This window comes from Hibiscus syriacus, unplaced genomic scaffold (genome assembly GCF_006381635.1).
Source record: "Hibiscus syriacus cultivar Baekdansim isolate YM2019G1 unplaced genomic scaffold, ASM638163v2 tig00111877_pilon, whole genome shotgun sequence".
Classification (NCBI taxonomy): domain Eukaryota; kingdom Viridiplantae; phylum Streptophyta; class Magnoliopsida; order Malvales; family Malvaceae; genus Hibiscus; species Hibiscus syriacus.
Genome location: NW_024063208.1, coordinates 2,110,326 through 2,133,275, shown reverse-complemented (window position 1 = coordinate 2,133,275; position 22,950 = coordinate 2,110,326). Strand labels below are relative to the sequence as shown.

The 22,950-nt window shown below is 32.1% G+C and overlaps 1 pseudogene; it reads left to right on the top strand.

The window, feature by feature from the left end:
• Positions 1–11,761: 11,761 nt before the first annotated feature.
• LOC120172717 lies at positions 11,762–12,187 on the top strand (annotated as a pseudogene).
• Positions 12,188–22,950: the final 10,763 nt, after the last annotated feature.

Genomic DNA, 22,950 nt, shown 5'->3' with positions numbered 1-22,950 from the left:
TGGGTTGATTGGATACCTTATTTCTTACCTGATCTACGTTTTACCAGTGATATGTCGGATCCGGGAGTCGGTTACGGTCAAGAAAGGATTAGCACCCTTGAACTGCCCTTTCGGTACTATGTAATTTCCAGTTGTCTTTAATTAAGAAATTTGAAAATTTAAATTGAAAGGTAAAATAACGATCCAAAACTTACATTTGATTGATTGAAAATGTACCCTTAAGAAAGTAAAAAAGCCATGTTAGATAAAATGGTAAGAAATTAATTAATTAAATTAAAATGAAAAGAAAACAAATTAAGTAAAATGATAAAATGAAGAAAGCAAAGATAAAATAGTAAGTAAAAAAACAAATAAAAATATATAAAAAAGAAAAAGAAAATAAATAAAACAAATAAACAAAATAATAATAACAAAGTACGAATAATATATATATATATATAATAAATAAAAAAGTAAATATATATAAATTAATAAATTAAATAACGAAAAGAACATATACACATATAATGGTAAAAAAAACCAAATAAAGATAATTACAATATATATATATAGTAACAATAATAATAATGATAATAAGTAGTTAAAAAGATAATCACACCGAAAAGGAAGAAAAGAAAGTAAGGTTTGGTGAAGTATAATTGACAGGAAGAAAAAAAGATGAGGAGTGGGGACAAAGTAGGTAGATATAATTAACTTGTGTAGAATATATATATAATAATAGTAAAATGTTATATAACAACAATAATATCAATAAAAAAGAAAATAAATATAATATAATGATAATAAAAATATAGAAAATTAATAGAAAAATATATGTATAGTATTATAAAATATAGCACTTAAATAAAAAAACCAAATATATATTAATAATAGGTATAAAAACTAAAATATTTAAAAAGAACATACGCATATATATATATATATATATATATATATATATATATATATATATATAAAATATAAAAATAATACAAGTAATAATACAAGAATAATAAAAGAAAGAGAAAGTAAAAAAAATAATAATAATAAAATATAAAAAATATACATATATAATATAAATAAGTAGAATAAAAGGAAAATATAATTGTAAAAATAATAATAAATATAATAGTAATAATAAAAATGAAAAGAAAATAAATATATATATATAGGTAATAATGTACACAAATAGAGAAAAATTAAAAAAGTGATAAATTAAAAATAAAATTAGCAAGTATATATATATATATATATATATATATATAACTAATTAAGGGATTAAAATGAAAGGAATGCAAATTAAGTGGGTAAATGTCAAAGAACATTGAAGATTAAAACTGGCAAAAATAAAAAAGTTTTCATTTTTTTGATAGATTTTCTTATTCTCGTTCCAAAAATGTAATTTGTTTTTGCGAAATAGCCTCTAGGGAGCGTAAATCTGAAATCAAAGTTTCGAAAAAAACTCCCTCTTGGTCATCGGCTAAAATATTTTGCCTTTGGGGTTCTCCAAAAAAAACACGATTAACAACGCATGCAAGTGAAGAGTAAAGAGAAACAAACGAAAGATAAAAAAAAGCTTTCACCTTTATTACTTCGAATCGTTTACAATAGCTTTGCCTTTGTATTTTCCGTGTTTTCCTCTGTATTTTGTCTGTAAATCGTGTCCTATAATAGTGAGTTACAATGGTTATTTATAGTGCTTGTGGATCCTATCTTTAGGAGTTTAAATCATAGTAGAACTCTATCCTATTTTTAGGAGTTTAAATCCTAGCAAAATTCTATCCTATTTTTATGAGTTTGAATCCTAGTAGGACGAAAAGGTGTGTTAACACTATCAACATCAATAAGGGAGTTTCACCGGTATTACTTGCGAAGTACGGTGCATGTGATTAAGGGGCATGTAGGTTATAGTTTGTTTTGCATATGAGTCTAAAATTTGTTTTATTTCTGAATACTAATAAAGTTTACCTTTGTATTTATAAATTGTTTTATGATTTTAATCGATTTAACAAACAAGTTTAATTTTTCGCTATTTTTACGGTGGGTCTCTCCGATGGCCTAATGTGATACCCCAGATTAAATGGGTCACCTGCATCGGTCTGTGTGGGTTACAACGATAAATCAGTTGACTGACAACGATGATCGGTTTATATAATGAACTCAAAGATAATGATAGGTTAATTGTTATGATGGATCTTTCTTATGATCTAACATCGAATAAGACTCTTCGCCCTAAAGCCACTCCAGTTGTTCCTATTCCACCATAAAGAGAAAGCCTCGTAAACATATTTTATTTGTCCACATATCTCAAAGAAAGATAACCTCATCCTACCTTGGATTAGAGCTGCCATGTCAACTTGACAATTGAGATAACTTTTCCTACCATTATTTCTGACATGAACATTTCCATTACATATTATACATTGAATTTTTCTATCGATTCTTTCACGTAGCGAGAGAAGGTGACTAATAATTGCCTTCAGTATCCATCATTGTACTTAAACGTGTCATTGAAAAGTTCGATGGATGAAGAAAATAAGTATATAATGAATTTGATGGAGTATTTAACAAATATATCATCATCCAAAGTTTAAGATGTGTTGAGTTAATCGATTGACGGAATCGGCCAAGAGGGGGTGAATTGGCAATAAAAATTTTGGTGGAAGCTTTTGCAGAAAATTGAAAGAAATTGCACAGCGATTTAGAGTGGTTTGACTTTCTCAATCAAAGTCTACGTCCACTACCTTAGCTATCCACACTAAGGATTTTCTACAAATTCACTAATTTGTCTTTCTTTTGAGGACAAAGAGTAACCTTACAAACCCTTAAGAATTATACCCCAAATTCTTGAGAACACTCTCTCCCAAAGAGAACAATACAAATTTGCAAACTTACAAGGAAATCCTCACAAGGTAGATTATTTGCACAATTCTAGAACAAAGAAAAGAACACTAAAAAATGAATACAATTGAGCACAATACGTGTTCTTGAAAGCAAAATGAATATTGAATGAAAAATAGGCTTGAAATGCTCAAACTTGAGGTTTGATGCTTTCTCTTTGATTCTCTCTTGATTCTAGTTGCTTGATGTTTCTTGTTGTTGATCAATGGCTTCTAAGCTTGCTTAAATACACCTTGAATCACTTCTGAACGTTAGGGATCATTAATGATTATAATATAGCCGTTTAAGTGTGAAATCAATTAATAAAACAGCTTGGAGCGTGGGGGAATCGGTACCCCATAAGGGGAATCGGTTCCCTAAGTGTAAAATTCAAATATTTCGACCATTGAACAGTGGGGGGAATCGGTACCCCCTGGGGAGAATCGGTTCCCTCCGAGTATACTGGAATTCTTGGAGCCAAACCATTCAGAGGGGAATCGGTACCCCCTTGGGGGGGAATCGGTTCCCTCTGAGCAATCTGGATTTTTTGGCTTTGAAACGGTTCGAAATATTTTGTAAAATTATTTTGAAATTATTTTAAGATTAAAACTTAATTTTACACTTGAGTAAGGATTAAAAATGACTTTTGAAAGATTTGGAGTAATATTTTGATATTCGAATAATTATATCGAATATACTTAGAAAATCTTTAGGAAAATATTAAAATTCATTTATCTTAATTTTTTATAACGAAATATCAAAATGTTTTCAACAATCTCCCCCTTTTTGATATAACAAAACATTTTAGTAATTTTAAGATTTTGAAATCAAAAACGACGTTTTTGAAAAATTACTCCCCCTTACTTTAACACTTCTCCCATTTAAAACATTTAACACTTCTCCCCCTTTTTGTTAAATCAAAAAGACTCGTAAAAGATTTTAAACAAGGTTTTTGAAATCATTTAGCCAATTTGATTATAGTTTAAGCTGCTAAGATCACAATCAAGAGAAACGTTAGCTATTAGTTCCATAATTCAATATTCATAAATAATGTGAAATGACAAAAATTGGTCATAATGCAACTAATATGTAAATGATGCAAAAATAAACATTAAGCTCAAAATGAAAGTGAAAATCAAACCAAATATATAAGCATGTAAGTTCAAATATCCAATTATCCAACAAATTCAAACACCCAAAATAAAACAATCAATGAACATCAAAATGTTTCACAATTAAAAGTTCTGAGTTCGGGACGATAAACCCATTGACCCAAAGACCGAGTTTGATAAACAAATTACTAAGGAGACAATCATAAACCAAGGTTTCTATATTCTTGGAAGGAACAATGTTTATGGAAACTCACTAAAGATGATATGTGGCAGATTAATCTTCTTTTTATGTTGGATACAATATATCCACCATATATCTATGTTCCTAAGGGAGGAGTACCTACCTCCGGATGGTCTAAACCACCAAGAGATCAAATAATGAAGGAATTTATCACGATGAATTCTTAGGGTACTCTCACTATCCTTAGACTTATAGGGTGAATCCACAGTCTCTTTTTCAATAAACCTGAGTTATCTAGTCCAAAATGGGTAGCGATTGTGCCGGAGTCAATAAAAATGAATTGTCCTAAAAGATAGGATTGAATTCCTATAGTTTCAAATCAGCGCTCGTTTTGGACACATACCACATTGGAATAAAAAAATGTGGACTAATTGATGATAAATCAAAGGTTTGAGTTTAAAGAGTTTATCAAACTTCTAGGATTTAAGAGTATGAAGATATTGGAAGTCCATATCTTCTATAGCTTGGATCAAAGGGATACGCTCTTCCCAGATTTTGTATGACTCAAAACAAGTATGGTACATATGGTATATATATCTTGTCCACAACCAGGTACATTGAAACAATAATTCATAATGGTCATATTTGGGTTATTTGGATTGGGTGGAGGAATAAGAGGTCGATTTTGACTTGAGCTACTAGACAATGTCCTAGGTCATTTAGGATTTGACATGGTTTAAGAATCAGAATAGAATATGTAACCTACAAATTTAAACACATGTATGCAATATAATCAAACCCAAAACTCAAATGAGTCCTCAATACTTCAAGTTTCTCTAAACCGAATACTAAAGGGAAATGTTTTGAAAAAACTGTTTGGAAAATAATGTTTGAAAAACATCATATAAACAATGCCCGATGTAATGTTCATCTTAGAACTAATCAAAACTAGTCCTAAGTTCAAAAATCAATGAAATAGAGAATTTTGAAATATTATTTTGAAAATTTGGATTTTATGAGAATGTGATGTTGATTGCAAGGATTAGAAGTTGAAGAAAGATCTAATTTCGACTTGTATTTGATGATTTTGGCAAAAATGGAGATTTAGAGAGAAAGATATGATGAACGACGTTTAAGAAAGAAGATAGGGTTTGAGCAAATATTGGGTTCTACCCGTGTTAAAACCAGAACCCCATGGGGGTATCGATTCCCCTATAGGGGGAATCGATTCCCATTCAAAGGGGGAATCGGTTCCCTTATGGGGGTATCGTTTCCCTCTGCCAAATATTTAAAAATCTGTATTTTAAACATCCAATAGTGCTAAAATAATTAATCCTAGTGGTATTGGCAACTCATATTTCGAATATTAACTATGTTCAAACAATCAAATTTGTCATTAAACATCATTTGAACAAACAATTAATTTTCACTAATAATCATAAACTCCCCCTAACTAATAACAAGAATGCAATCAAAAATATTATTTTAAGCATTTTTCATTTATTCTTAAAAGTGCTAAAACTTATTTTTAAACACTAAGTGAAGATAGGCCAGTTAAACCTAAGTCTCTCCTAAGTGTCCAAAATCTTTCCTTATCTAAAGGTTTTGTAAAGATATCCGCTAATTGATTCAATGTATCAACAAATTCTAGAACTACATCTTCATTAGCGACATGGTCTCTAATGAAGTGATGTCTTATTTCAATGTGCTTAGTTCTAGAGTGTTGGATGGGATTTTTAGTGAGACAAATAGCACTAGTATTGTCACACTTGATAGGAATGGTACCAACTTCAATTCCATAATCAAAAAGTTGTTGTTTCATGCATAAAACTTGTGCACAACAACTACCAGCTGAAATGTATTTCGCTTCAGTGGTAGTTAATGCAACACAATTTTGTTTCTTTGAAAACCAAGAAATCAATATATTTCCAAGGAATTGGCAAGTACCGGAGGTGCTTTTCCTATCTAATTTGCATCCTCCATAATCCGCATCAGAAAAAGCATGCAAGCTAAAGCTAGAGTCTCTAGGATACCAAAGTCCTAAACTAGGAGTGTCCTTAAGGTATCTAAAGATTCTCTTAACAGCTAGTAAATGTGATTCCTTAGGACATGATTGAAATCTAGCACATAAGAAAACACTAAACATAAATATACGGTCTACTTGTAGTTAGATAAAGCAAAGAGCCAATCATTGACCTATATAATTTAACATCTACACATTTACCTCCTTCATCTAAGTCAAGCTTTGTTGAAGAGCTCATTGGAGTGTCGTGAGGTTTTCCATTTTCCAGTCCAAACTTTTTGAGCATATCTTTGACGTACTTAGCTTGATTGATGAAGATGTCATCTTTTCTTTGCTTGATTTGGAGTCCTAAGAAAAATGAGAGCTCCCCGATCATGCTCATCTCAAACTCACTTTTGCATTAGCTTAGAAAATTCTTGGCAAAGAACATCATTAGTAGAACCAAATATTATATCATCAACATAAATTTGAACTACTAATAAATCTTTACCTTTATGCTTTAAAAACAATGTAGTGTCAACCTTCCCTTTTGAAAAACCTTTTTCAATTAAAAAGTTTGACAATCTTTCATACCAAGCTCTAGGAGCTTGTTTTAAACCATAAAGTGCTTTTGTCAATTTAAGAACATGACCCAGAAATTTTGAATCTTCAAAACCTGGAGGTTGTTCCAGATACACTTCTTCCTTTATAAAACCATTTAAAAATGCACTTTTAACACCCATTTGATATAATTTAAATTAATGAAAACATGCAAATGCTAATAACATTCTAATTGCTTCCATCCTAGCTACGGGAGCGTATGTTTCATCATAGTCTATGCCCTTTTCTTGAGTATACCCTTGAGCAACAAGTCTAGCCTTGTTTCTCACTATATTACCACTCTCATCAAGCTTATTCCTAAATACCCATCTAGTACCTACAGTAGATTTATTACTAGGCCTTTCAACTAATGTCCATACTTTACTTCTCTCAAATTGATTTAATTCTTCTTGCATAGCCATAATCCAATGTTCATCTTTTAATGTTTCTTTAATATTCTTAGGCTCTATGCATGAAATAAATGAAACATAATTACAAATATTTCTAAGAGAAGATCGAGTTGTTACCCCTTTGGATGGATCACCTATAATCTCACAATCCTTGACATAGTTGTACTCTCTTGGATAAGATACTTCCCTTTCTTCAATGGTTGGATTCTCAAGAGGATCATGAGTTACCTCATCTTTTGTTTCTTCCTTTGATGATGATTCTTCAACGTCATGTCTAACTTCATTTGTATTTATAATACCTACATCATCATTTACATAAGAATCCTTCCTCGGTAGGAGATTATCATCGAAAACAACATGTACAGACTCTTTTACAACTAAAGTAATTTTTTTAAATACTCGATAAGCTTTAGAATTTAAGGAATAATCCAAAAAAATTCATTCATCACTTTTAGCATCAAATTTGCCAAGGTTTTCTTTACCGTTGTTTAAAACAAAACATTTACATCCAAAATGATGAAAATAACTAATGTTATGCTTTTTATTTTTGAAAATTTCATATGGAGTTTTCTTTAAAATTGGTCTAATCATTACTCGATTTACAACATAACAAGCGGTATTTGTGGCTTCTGCCCAAAAATATTTTGGCAAATTATTTTCACAAAGCATGGTTCTAGCCATTTCTTCTAAAGTTCGATTTTTCCTCTCAACAACTCCATTTTGTTGAGGGGTTCTAGGTGCTGAAAAATTATGGCTAATACCATTAGAATTACAAAACTCATTAAATCCAAGATTTTCAAATTCAGTGCCATGATCATTTCTAACACTAGTGATAGAGTAACCTTTTTCGTTTTGGATTACTTTTGAAAATGTGATGAAATTTTCTAATGCTTCATATTTAGTACTTAAGAATAGAACCCAAGTATATATAGAATAGTCATCTACCAAGACAAATGCATATTGTTTTCCACCCAAGCTAGTAGTCCTAGTTGGCCCAAAAAGATCTATATGGATCAATTGTAATATTCTATTAGTTGATACGTCATTAATGGATTTAAAAGAAACTCACTTTTGTTTTCCTTTAGCACAAGCATCACAGATTTTATCATTATCAAATTTAAGCTTAGGCATCCCTCGAACTAAATCACCTTGAGTTAGTCGTTGCAAAACACTCATACTAGCATGTCCTAGTCTCCTATGCCATAACCAACTATCATGTTCATCCTTAGCAACTAGGCACAAATTAGTCATATTAATAGAATCTAAATGCACCATGTATATGTTTCCTATTTTATGACCAACAAGCATAATCCGATTAGATGCAATGTCAATGACTTTACAACCATTAATATCAAACATGACATTGAATCCCTTATCACAAAATTGACTAATACTCAATAGATTATGCTTTAATCCATTCACATATAAAACATTATTAATTTGTATGGAAGAGGTATTACCAATAGTACCAATACCTTCAATGTGACCCTTTGAATCATCACCAAAAGTCACTTCTCCTCCATTTTTGGCGTTAAGCTCAATGAACCGGTTTTTGTCTCCGGTTATGTGTCTTGAGCATCCACTATCAAGGTACCATGAATTTGGATTTGTTTCCCGTGCCTTGTAGCAATGCTCATTTTCCTACAAACATAGATTAATTTCTAATTTTTGGTACCCAAATTATTTTGGGTCCATATTCATTAGTTTCCAAAATCCTAGTCCCCTTAGGTATCCATTTGTGTAGGATATCCTTATCTTTAGTAGTAATAGCTCTTTAGGAACCCATATACTTCTAATGATTCTTCCATTAGAGGTTCTTTGGGAACCTCTATGATTGTAGTTTTTAAAACTTTTTCTAACAAAGTTGGATTTTGAATTTTCTCCATTTTCAAAATGTTTTGTTCCAACTTTATCAAAAGAAGTTTTAAGATCATCTATTTTCTTTTGATGATCATCATTGACCTTTGAAAGTAAATTTTGCAAATCCAAATTTTTCTTTTCAAACTCTTCTAGTTTGATTTGCAAATCTTTGATTTTACTTTCAAGATCGTTGTTGGTTTTGGATATGAGTTTATTTTAATTTTTCAATTTTGAAACATCATTTTTATATTTTAAAAACAATTTCTCATAATCCAAAGCCAACCCATTATATTCCTCTAATAACTCATCATAGGATAAATCATCAAAATCAGATGAGTTAGAGGTTACCTTATAATCTTCCTCGAATGCCATTAAGCACAAGTTTGCTACTTCTTGTTCCTCTTCATCGGAACCTTCTTCATCGCTCCATGTAGCCACATGAGCCTTGTGCTTATTCTTTGATTGACCATTTTTCTTCAATTGTGGGCAATCATATTTGATATGCCCCGGCTTTTTGCATTTATAGTAAATGATCGGGTCCTTCTCTTTTGGTTCATTTTTGAGGCCTTCATTTCGTTAGAATTTTCTTCCTCGGTAAGGTCTCATCATTTTTCTGAACTGTTTGGCAAACAATGCCATTTCTTCGTCATCGTCATCTTCATCCGAATCACTCTCATTTTTTATGGATTTGAGAGCAACTCCAATGTTTTTCTTCTTCTCTTTCTCCTTTGGTGTCTCTTCAATCTTATCAAGGTCCACCTCATCTTCAAGCATCATTTCATGAGTGAGGAGTGAACCGATTAGCTCTTCAAGAGTTAAGGATGTTAGATCCTTAGACTCGATGATTACCGTCTTCTTTGATTGCCACGATTTTGGGAGGGAGTAGACTAACTTCCTCACAAGCTTTTCATTTGAAATGATCTCTCAATATGATTTGAGACCATTGACAATCGTTGAGAATCTATCCGTCATAGCTTTGATATCTTCATTTGGTTTCATCTTGAAATTTTCATAGTTATGCGTTAGAATACTAATTTTAGATTTCTTTACCTCATCGGTACCTTCATGAGTGACTTGAAGTTTGTCCCATATTTCTTTGGCGGTTGTACAAGATGAAACTCTTCCGTATTCATCTGGTCCAAGAGCATAAAATATGATATGGATGGCTTTGGAGTTGAGCTGGAACATTTTTGTCTCTCCTTCACTCCATAATCTTGGATGAGTGAGAGGCTTGAAGTATCCTTCTTCTACAACATTCCATGCTCCCATGTCACTTGCTTGAATGAAGTACATCATCATATTTTTCTAATAGGCCCCCATTGAAGAAAAGAGGCTTGTTGATGGGCATCGAATTGAGACCGGAGTCGAAGTTTGAAGTAGAGGCCATTGATGACTTTGATTATCGATATAACTCTTCCCGAATCGACTCAAAAGGTGATTAAACCTTCAAATGAGTTAGGCTCTGATGCCAATTGGTGATAAGTAGGTGGGCCATTTTAAAGGGGTAACAACTCGATCTTCTCTTAGAAATATTTGTAATTATGTTGCATTTATTTCATGCATAGAGCCTAAGAAAATTAAAGAAGCATTTGTTATAATTTAAATTCATGAAAATATGCAAATGCTAATAACATTCTAATTGCTTCCATCCTAGCTACGGGAGCGTATGTTTCACCATAGTCCATGCGAAATGCATGGAGGCCTCAAAGAGGGCTTCCTGAAAGCTCTGTTTCGGTCCTGCGTGCTTGTCTTTTTGAACATTTTCTCCATTCGTATGTGCTTGATTCGTTATTTTCATGTTTGAATGCTAAGAATTTCAGTTCATTAACCTTTTCTGAATTTGGCTTTGACCAGGTACCCTAAATATTCAGAGAAAATCATGCTTGCAAAACAGACAGGTCTGTCCAGAAGCCAGGTAAAGAGATGAAAAATGCAACAATCGGACCTGTAAATTATTATTGGCCAAGTTTGCTTTTTGTATCATTAACATGTATGATTAAGTTTGGCATCTACTTTTTCAGAAATGAATGACTCGATCCTAATAAGATGTCACTATTATAGTTGACGATGAAGTTATCTAAACAATAGGACAATCAATTTTAACTCAAGAGAGAAGATTTACAGCTTGTAAGAAACTCTCTGAGGCCTTTAGTCATCGTCGTCTGATCCCCATGTGTTTTACCAACATGTTGCGGTTGTCCTAGGGCCATCCATCATGCTTGTTGCACCATAATTGCCCATGAACACCAGCCTTTAGAGAAGCCTTAGCCCTCTGTTTGCCTTTTACCCAATATCTCCAACATCCTTATCACATGGTTGAGTAAAGATCTATCTTCTGCCCTAGCACATATTTGCCCTAATTCACCCAATTAATTCCCTCACTTTTGGACTGACGTTCGTGCTTATGTTACCATGCTAGTAGCATTGTTTAATATACTCAACCACCAAACCAAAATCAAATGTGTGACTCGAGTTGAGTCATTGTGTATGTAAAATATCTTCGTTGAGAGATTCATCCACCAAAACTATGTATGTAACCCGAATCTATCCAGATTAATCAAGGCCACCCTATATTCGCCTTTACCCAGCATATCCAGCCAATGATTGGCCGAAGCTTATCTTTCAACTCTAACACACATTTACCCTATTTCATCCAACCAATGTATTTATTTCTGGATATCTTTTTCTTTTTTTCGTTTCTCTGAGATTTTATTTTTCTGGGGATTTTGCTCTGAAGATGGGTGAGAGTAAGCAGTCTGGGAATGTGAAGTGGTTCGATGATCAGAAGGGGTATGGCTTCATAACCCTAACAACGGTGGTGATAATTTGTTCAATCATCAGTTCGCCTTCCAATCCGAGGGTTTCCGTAGCCTCACCTCTGATGAAGAGGTCAAGTTCGTCATCGATTCTTCTGAAGGCCCTTGAAGTTACTGGCCCCAACGACAACCCCGTCCAAGGCACCACGAGATTCGTACGCGACGGTGGTGGAGGTGGAGGCGACAATGCTTGTTATAAGTGTGGTGAGATGGGCCATATAGCACGTGACTGTGGACAGGGCGGCGGTGGCGGCGGTGGCAGCGTTGGCGGTGGAGGTGGTGGTGCTTGTTATAACTGTGGAGGATCTGAGCATTTCGCTAAAGAGTGTCCCAATAGCGGTCGCTAGTTTAGAATGCGGTTAAATGTGTGTCGCATCTCCATTTGAACCACATTTCCTTTTTCGCTCCTTCCGTTTTGGTTATTGCTCCTAGTCCTAGTCAGTTTACTTGTTTTTGTTTCTTGGGGTTTTGATGTAATGGGCTCTTTACTTGATCTTAAAGTGGAGTGAATTTTAGTATTGATGTGGGCAATGATGAAAAGGAGATTATGTTGAAATCCTTCATTCTCTGTTATCTTTAAGTGTTTATATAGATATATTATATAAATACAAACCGATGGTTTGGGGGATATGATCACGTGTGACTTTTTTAATATACAGTTAAAAAATGTGTTATCGATTTTGTTATTATTTAAATAACAAAACTGGTAAAAAATTAACGAGAATATTATTATTTCTACCGGTTTTGTTTTTATTGAACGTTTTACCGATTTTGGTAAAGCGCTACTTGTTTTGTTATTTTTTCTACCAGTTTTGTTATTATTGGACGCTTTACCGGAAATATTAAAAAAATTGATGTTTTAAGTATAAATAATAATGTTTTAGGTAATTTTTACCGATTTTATTATTTAAATAATAACAAAATCAATAACACAATTTTTTAACCTTATATTAAAGGTGTCGCACTGTAAAATTTCCTGATAGTTTGGCTCGGTAAAAAAAATTGGGTTATCGCGCGAAGTCGTGTTGTCACATCAATAACTTTGTTTATGTGTTTAATTACCACACATAACTTGATGAAACAATTGAGGAGTTGTTAAAGTTCAGAAAAATGATGATGATAGTGCAAAATGGTTGGGGTTAAAACCATAGTTTTCAGAACCGGACTGGTTAGCGAACCGGTCATGCTATCGGTTTACTGGTTCAACCGGTCGAACCGGTCCGACCGGTCTGAAGAACCGGACGACGTCATAATTATTTAAAAAATTAAATAAAAATACCAAAAATATTTAATAAAAAATAATTTTTTATATCACAAGTCATATTCAAAGCAAGTCATAACATATATAAGTTAAAACCATAAAATCAAGTGAAACAAAATGATTCAAATTAACTACAACATAATATTTAAGGTAAAACATATTAAATAATAAATATAATTATATAACTATAATTAAAAAATAAATTTGGGGCTAAAAAATAATAACAAAATGATATTGTTTGGTTTAATATTTTTAAAAAAACAATCCCACATGGCTAAGAAACATAGAAGAGCATCCCAAAAGTCTAAAAAGTAAAAATATGAGAACAAAACAATCTCACATTGCTAAGAAAAATAGAAGCGCATCTCAACTAACTTCTATAAATAATAGAGGTAATTTGACATTCAAAATCATGGAGTCTTTTGGTGAGCATTGAGTGAACTATTCTTTCACTTCAATCAAGCTCGAATTTTAGGCTTCAATCGAGCTTCTAATTTTTTTTTGAGTTCAAGCATTTTTGAGTTCAAGTTTCAATATTATATTTCGAATTTGAGTTGAACTTGATAATTTTTAGCTTGTGAGTTTGAGTTGAGTTGAGCTTACTTTTAAATTTTCAAGTTCGAATCGAGCTCAGCGATTCTCGAGTTTGACTTGTGTTGAGTTAATCGATCGACGGAATTGGCCAAGAGGGAGGTGAATTGGCAATTAAAAATTTCGTGGAAGCTTTTGCAGAAAATTGAAAGTAATTGCACAGTGATTTACAGTGGTTCGACTTTCTCAAACAAAGTCTACGTCCACTACCTTAGCTATCCACACTAAAGATTTTCCAACAAATTCACTAATTTGTTCTTTCTTTTGAGGCCAAAGAGATAACCTTACAAAATCCCTCAAGAGTATACCCCAACTCTTGAGAACACTCTTTTTCCCAAAGAGAAGATTACAAATTTGCAAACTTACAAGAAAACCTCACAAGGTAAGATGTTTGCACAATTCTAGAACAAAGAAAAGAACACTCAAAGATAAATACAATTGAGTACAAAAGTGTTCTTGAAAGCAAATGAATATTGGATGAAACATAGGCTTGAAATGCTCAAACTTGAGGTTTGATGCTTTCTTTTTGATTCTCTATGATTTCTTGTTGATCAAGGGCTTCAGAACTTGTTTAAATACACCTTGAATCACTTCTGAACGTTGGGGATGATTAGTGAAGATCATATAGCCGTTTAAGTGTGAAAGAAATTAATTTTTCTAGGTGGAGCGTCTCATGCATCGATGCATGATCAAGGATGCATCGGTGCATTTGTGTAAAATTCAAATATTTTGACCGTTGGGACACTTAGTGCATCGGTGCACTAAGGATGCATCGATGCATAAAATGCATTCGATGTTTGAAAAATAGCCTGGTGCATCGATGCATCAAATGCATTCGATGTTTTGAAAATATTCAGAGTGCATCGATGCATGGAGAGTGCATCGGTGCATGGAATGCATTCGATGTTCAATTAATTCATCGATGCATCGATGCATGGATTGATGCATCGGTGCATGCCTTTGAATAATTGATTTAAGGCTTGTTTTTGGTTCAAAATACTTTGTGAAAATTGTTTCAAAAATAGTTTAAGTACAAATCACAATTTTACACATTTAGTAAGGATTAAAATTGATCTTGAAAAACTTGGAGTAATAATTTGATATTCGGTTAATTGAATCGAATATAAATTTGTAAAATCATTTGTAAAATCTTAAAATTCATTTAACTTAATGTGTTATATCGAAATATCAAAAATGTTTTCAACAATCTCCCCCTTTTTGATATAACAAACATTTAAGTAATTTTAAGATTTGTTTAAGAAATTATTTTTGAAATTGATTTTGAAAAACTTACTCCCCTTACTATAGCACATCAAAAACTTACTCCCCCTTACTATAGCACATCTTAAATTTCTCCCCCTTTTTGTTAAATCAAAAAGACTCTATAAAACGTTAGCCAATTGATTTATTAATAATAAGCTGCTAAGATCACAATCAAAAGAGAGATTAGCCATTAGTTTTCATAAACATATTCATAATAAAATGTGAAATGGCATAATTTGGTCATAAATTTCTAATGATGCAAAATTAATAAACAGAAAGCGTTAAAATGTCAAACCAAATATATATAATAAGTTCAAGCATCCTAAAACAAACATCCAACAACTAATCAAGTTCAAAGTATCAATCAAACCACAAAAATCAAATCCAAGTTTTAAGAACAAGAAAGCATGGCAAGTAAGTCTACTCCATCGGAGGATCGGGAGGAGGATGTTGAGGAACGGGAGGACGGTTTTGGTGAGACCGACTAGAGGATGTCCTAGGGCGTTTAGGATTAGTCATGGTAAGGAAAATCGGAAAAGGAATATCACCTGCAATTTTAAAACACATGTATGCACAACAATTAATCCCAAAACTCAAATGAGTCCTCAATAATTCAAGGTTCTCTAACATAATCCTAATGGGCAAAGTTTTGAAAAATATTTTAAAATAATATCATAATATGTATAGTTTTCATGAAAACAACACAATTAAATCAAAACTATCACTTAATTTTAATTTTTTTAAAAAAAAATTTGAAATTTTAATTTTGAAAAATTATGTGTTTTTGATGAAATTCGTTGTAGAAACTAGTTTAGAATCATCATATAACCAATGCCCGATAATTATTTCAAACTAGAACTAATCTAAACGAGTCCTAAGTTCAAAAATTAATAAAATAGAGTTTTTGAAAAATTACCTTGAAAAATTCGGATTGAGGGGAAAGTGGAGATGTTTTGAGCAATTTAATGATTGTAGTAGGTTTGTAGGATAAAAATCTTGAAGAATCCGATGATTTCCCGAAGATTTTGAGCAAAAATAGAGATTTGAGGGAGAGGGGGGCGAACGGCCGTGTGTTTAGTGTTTTAGGTTTTGAGAAAATGAAGAAGAACCAAGGTTTTTGACTTAAAACCCGACGGATGCATCGGTGCATGGCCTCATGCATCGATACACATTCAAAGGGATGCATCGATGCATTGTTAAATGCATCGGTGCATAAAGCACAAAAATGTCAAAAATCCGTTTTAAACACTTAAAATGCTAAATAATTTGGCTCTAATGGTATTGGCAACTCATATATCACAAATTAATTATGTTCAATCAATCAAATTAATCTTCAAACTTTATTTGAACATAAAATTAATTTTAACAGAGAATCACTAACTCCCCCTAACTAATAGCAAGAATGCAATCAAAAATTATTATTATAAGCATTTTTCAATATTATTTAAAAGTGCTAAAATATTTTAAACACTAAGTGAAGATAGGTCAGTTAAACCTAATTCTCTCCTAAGTGTCCAAAATCTTTCTTTATCTAAGGGTTTTGTAAAATATCCGCTAATTGGTGCAAAGTATCAACAAATTCTAGAACTACATCTTCCTTAGTGACATGGTCCCTAATGAAGTGATGTCTTATTTCAATATGCTTAGTTCTAGAGTGTTGGATGGGATTTTTAGTGAGACAAATAGCACTAGTATTGTCACACTTGATAGGAATGGTACCTACTTCAATTCCATAATCAAAAGTTGTTGTTTCATCCATAAAACTTGTGCACAACAACTACCGGCTGAAATGTATTCCGCTTCAGTGGTAGATAATGCAACACAATTTTGTTTCTTTGAAAACCAAGAAATCAGCATATTTCCAAGGAATTGGCAAGTACCGGAGGTGCTTTTTCTATCTAATTTGCATCCTCCATAATCCGCATCAGAAAAGGCATGCAAGCTAAAGCTATAGTCTCTAGGATACCAAAGTCCTAAACTAGGAGTGTCCTTAAGGTATCTAAAGATTCTCTTAACAGCTAGTAAATGTGATTCCTTAGGACATGATTGAAATCTAGCACATAAGCAAACACTAAACATAATGTCCGGTCTACTTGTAGTTAGATAAAGCAAAGAGCCAATCATTGACCTATATAATTTAACATCTACACATTTACCTCCTTCATCTAAGTCAAGCTTTGTTGAAGAGCTCATTGGAGTGTCATGAGGTTTCCCTTTTCCAGTCCAAACTTCTTGAGCATATCTTTGACGTACTTAGCTTGATTAATGAAGATGCCATCTTTTCTTTGCTTGATTTGGAGTCCCAAGAAAAATGAGAGCTCCCCCATCATGCTCATCTCAAACTCACTTTGCATTAGCTTAGAAAATTCTTGGCAAAGAACATCATTAGTAGAACCAAATATTATATCATCAACATAAATTTGAACTACTAATAAATCTTTACCTTTATGCTTTTAAAAACAATGTAGTGTCAACCTTTCCTTTTGAAAAACCTTTTTCAATTAAAAAATTTGACAATCTTTCATACCAAGCTCTAGGAGCTTGTTTTAAACCATAAAGAGCTTTTGTTAATTTAAGAACATGATCTGGAAATTTTGAATCTTCAAAACCTGGAGGTTGTTCCACATACACTTCTTCTTTTATAAAACCGTTTAAAAATGCACTTTTAACATCCATTTGATATAATTTAAATTCATTGAAACATGCAAATGCTAATAACATTCTAATTGCTTCCATCCTAGCTACGGGAGCGTATGTTTCATCATAGTCTATGCCCTCTTCTTGAGTATACCCTTGAGCAACAAGTCTAGCCTTGTTTCTCACTATATTACCACTCTCATCAAGCTTATTCCTAAATACCCATCTAGTACCTACAGTAGATTTATTACTAGGCCTTTCAACTAATGTCCATACTTTACTTCTCTCAAATTGATTTAACTCTTCTTGCATAGCCATAATCCAATGTTCATCATTTAATGCTTCTTTAATATTCTTAGGCTCTATGCATGAGATAAATGCAACATAATTACAAATATTTCTAAGAGAAGATCGAGTTGTTACCCCTTTTGATGGATCACCTATAATTTCACCATCCTTGACATAGTTGTACTCTCTTGGATAAGATACTTCCCTTTCTTCAATGGTTGGATTCTCAAGAGGATCATGAGTTTCCTCATTTTTTCGTTTCTTCCTTTGATGATGGTTCTCCAACGTCATGTCTAACGTCATTTGTATTTATAACACCTACATCATCATTCACACAAGAATCCTTCCTCGGAAGGGGATTATCATCGAAAACAACATGTATAGACTTTTCTACAACTAAAGTTCTTTTATTAAATACACGATAGGCTTTAGAATTTAAGGAATAACCCAGAAAAATTCCTTCATCACTTTTAGCATCAAATTTGCCAAGGTTTTCTTTACCGTTGTTTAAAACAAAACATTTACATCCAAAAGGATGAAAATAGCTAATGTTAGGCTTTTTATTTTTGAAAATTTCATATGGAGTTTTCTTTATAATTGGCCTAATCATTACTCGATTTACAACATAACAAGCGGTATTTGTGGCTTCCGCCCAAAAATATTTTTGGCAAATTATTTTCACAAAGCATGGTTCTAGCCATTTCTTCTAAAGTTCGATTTTTCCTCTCAACAACTCCATTTTGTTGAGGGGTTCTAGGTGCTGAAAAATTATGGCTAATACCATTAGAATTACAAAACTCAATAAATCCAAGATTTTCAAATTCAGTACCATGATCACTTCTAACACTAGTGATAGAGTAACCATTTTCGTTTTGGATTATTTTGAAAATGTGATGAAATGTTCTAATGCTTCATCTTTAGTACTTAAAATAGAACCCAAGTATATCTAGAATAGTCATCTACCAAGACAAATGCATATTGTTTTCCACCCAAGCTAGTAGTTCTAGTTGGCCCAAAAAGATCTAAATGGATCAATTGTAATACTCTACTAGTTGATACATCATTAATAGATTTAAAAGAAACTCGCTTTTGTTTTCCTTTAGCACAAGCATCACAGATTTTATCATTATCAAATTTAAGCTTAGGCAACCCTCTTACTAGGTCTCCTTGAATTAACCGTTGCAAAACACTCATACTAGCATGTCCTAGTCTCCTATGCCATAACCAAATATCATGCTCATTCTTAGCAACTAGGCATAAATTAGTCATATCAATAGAGTCTAAATGCACCATGTAAATGTTTCCTATTTTATGACCAACAAGCATAATCCGATTAGATGCAATGTCAATGACTTTACAACCATTAATTTCAAACAAGACATTGAATCCCTTATCGCATAATTGACTAATACTCAATAGATTATGATTTAATCCATTCACATATAAAACATTATGCAATGTTGATTATCAAAATTAAGAGCATATGCATAAAGTTTTACAAAGATGTTATGCATTAAAGATTGATATCGATTTAGAGAGATATCATTAAAACTTTGAAATTACTTGCATAAACATTAGAACAAAATTTAAGGTCAAAAATCAAATTGTTTGAAAATTGATATCAATGGTTTAAAATGAATATCAATTACATTAAAATTTTGACCAAGTTTTATTATGATGAACTAAAATTCTAAAAAAAATAAATATAACTTTAAAATGTTCATCATAACCATTTTTCAACATACATGAAAAAAAAAATTATGCAAAATCAAAAATTATTCAACATTTAAAACCTCATGTATGCACAACTAAATGAGCAACCAAATAAAATAATAACATTAAGTTTAGAGGTTACCCATTCCTTTTTCATGTGTGGCTAGAGCATCTTGAATATCATCATCTTCATCACCATTGCTCCCACACATCTACAAGAGACATTTAAGTGTATTTTGGTATCCAAATTGCTTTGGATCCTTGAACATTAGTTTTAATGCCTCTTGTTCCTTTTGGAACTCATACTTGTCTAATTTTAAATCGTTTTCCTTTCTTTAAAGGACAAGTATGTTCCTTATGACCATGATAATGACAATGTGAGCATATTGTCATTATTGAACTAGATGAATTATTTAAAATGATCTCTTTTCTTTTGTTAAACATTCAAGCTTAACTTCTAAATCGAAAATTTCCTTTTCCATACTTTCAAATTTTATCTTTGAAAGCTCTAAATTCTTCTTCGAAATTTCATTTTGTTTTTCAAAATCCATTTTAGTTTCTAGAAGTTTGTTTAATTTGAAAATTTCTTTTTCAAAGTTTTTCGATTTTATTTTTGAAAGCTCTAACTCCTTTTTCAACATTTCATTTTTATTTTCCAAGTCCTTTTTAGCTTTCAAAATAAGATCATTTTTAATAATAAATTTAGAAATCAATTTATTGTATTTGGAGTTCATGGTCTCAAACTCCGAAAATAATTCATCATAAGCATCTTGTAACTCACTAAAAGATTTTGAATTTAATCTATTTGAGTTAGAAGATACCTTTGGCTCTCTGAGAGCTAATAGAGACATCACTTTTATTGGTTCTTCTTTTTCCTTGTCTCCATAGATCTCCTCAAGCTTATCCCACATTTCCTTGGCACTTGAACAAGAAGAAACTCCTTTATATACATTAGGATCAATTGCACACACAACATATGCATAGCCTTTGTGTTTTGTTGAGCTTCCTTCCGTTCTTGATTACTCCACTTCTTTACCTTCTTCGTAGGAAAAGAATATCCGTTCTCGATTATCATCCAAGCTTCCATATCATGTGCTTGAATAAACATCATCATGAACCTCTTCCAACGACGATAATTTGTTCCATTGAAGTGTGGAGGCACACCAATTGGTCTGGATTCTTCCATGGAGAATGAACCGGAAGTGGACGCCATCTTTATCGATTTAACTCTTCCCGGATCTACTCAAGAGGTGATTAAACCTTCAAATGAGTGAGGCTCTGATACCAATTGTTGAGTTAATCGATCGACGGAATTGGCCAAGAGGGGGGTGAATTGGCAATTAAAAATTTTGTGGAAGCTTTTGCAGAAAATTGAAAGTAATTGCACAGTGATTTACAGTGGTTCGACTTTCTCAAACAAAGTCTATGTCCACTACCTTAGCTATCCACACTAAGGATTTTCCAACAAATTCACTAATTTGTTCTTTCTTTTGAGGCCAAAGAGATAACCTTACAAAATCCCTCAAGAGTATACCCCAACTCTTGAGAACACTCTTTTTCCCCAAGAGAAGATTACAAATTTGCAAACTTACAAGAAAACCTCACAAGGTAAGATGTTTGCACAATTCTAGAACAAAGAAAAGAACACTCAAAGATAAATACAATTGAGTACAAAGTGTTCTTGAAAGCAATGAATATTGGATGAAACATAGGCTTGAAATGCTCAAACTTGAGGTTTGATGCTTTCTCTTTGATTCTCTATGATTTCTTGTTGATCAAGGGCTTCAGAACTTGTTTAAATACACCTTGAATCACTTCTGAACGTTGGGGATGATTAGTGAAGATTATATAGCCGTTTAAGTGTGAAAGCAATTAATTTTTCTAGGTGGAGCGTCTCATGCATCGATGCATGATCAAGGATGCATCGGTGCATTTGTGTAAAATTCAAATATTTTGACCGTTGGGACACTTAGTGCATCAGTGCACTAAGGATGCATCGATGCATAAAATGCATTCGATGTTTGAAAAATAGCCTGGTGCATCGATGCATGGCTTGTGCATCGATGCATCAAATGCATTCGATGTTTTGAAAATATTCATAGTGCATCGGTGCATGGAGAGTGCATCGGTGCATGGAATGCATTCTATGTTCAATTAATTCATCGATGCATCGATGCATGGACTGATGCATCGGTGCATGCCTTTTAATAATTGATTTAAGGCTTGTTTTTGGTTCAAAATACTTTGTGAAAATTGTTTCAAAAATAGTTTAAGTACAAATCACAATTTTACACATTTAGTAAGGATTAAAATTGATCTTGAAAAACTTGGAGTAATAATTTGATATTCGGTTAATTGAATCGAATATAAATTTGTAAAATCATTTGTAAAATCTTAAAATTCATTTAACTTAATTTGTTATATCGAAATATCAAAAATGTTTTCAACAACTTGGCTCGTTTAACAAACGACGTTGTTTGGTTTAATTTTTTTTTTTAAAAAAAAAATCCCGGTTTTTTCCGGTTTTCAGCCGGTCCGGTTCGAACGGTTCAATGGTTCTGGCCGGTTCACTAATAGCGGTTCAACCGGTTTAGATTGAACCGGACTAAGCAACGGTTCCCGGTTGAATCGATCGGTCCGGTCCGATTTTTAAAACAGAGGTTAAAACAACAGATGTGTAACTATCGACAACGATAATATTAACATCAAGGATGATGATCAGGATTAAGAATTAAAATATAAAAAAAAGGTTTTAAAAATCATCTTAAGAGGGTGACAAATAAAATTTTAAAAATTTAAGAGTAAAATTAAAAATTATTTTTTTACTAACATGTTAAACAAATATAAATTAACGATACAATAATCAAAATATAATAAATCAGTAACTTAATTCGCTTAAGGTTTCATTTTATCCTTCTTTTATAATACAATGACAATACATGATATTTCCCCTCTATACTAATATATATTAAGTAAATAATGTTATCGAACCTAAATCACTAAAAGTAACCTATCAACAATGTAGGGGTGAGCATTTGATTGAGTCGAATCGAGTCAAAAAATTTTAAGTTATTCGAGTTGGCGAATCTTATTTTACAACTCGAAGTTGACTTTAAATTTTTTCAAGTTGAGTCAAGTTTATAAAATTTGAGTTGAGTTGAGTCTAGTCCAATTTTGGAGTTTTGTTTAAATTTAATTATAAAATTTATATATAATATTATTTGATTCCAATTTAGATGATGTTTTATAACCATATACAATACATGTGTATTATTTCATTTTTTAGTCAAGTGACATAACTTAAACTTAAAAATCAATCTATTAATTATTAAATTTTTTTATTTATTCGAGTGGCTA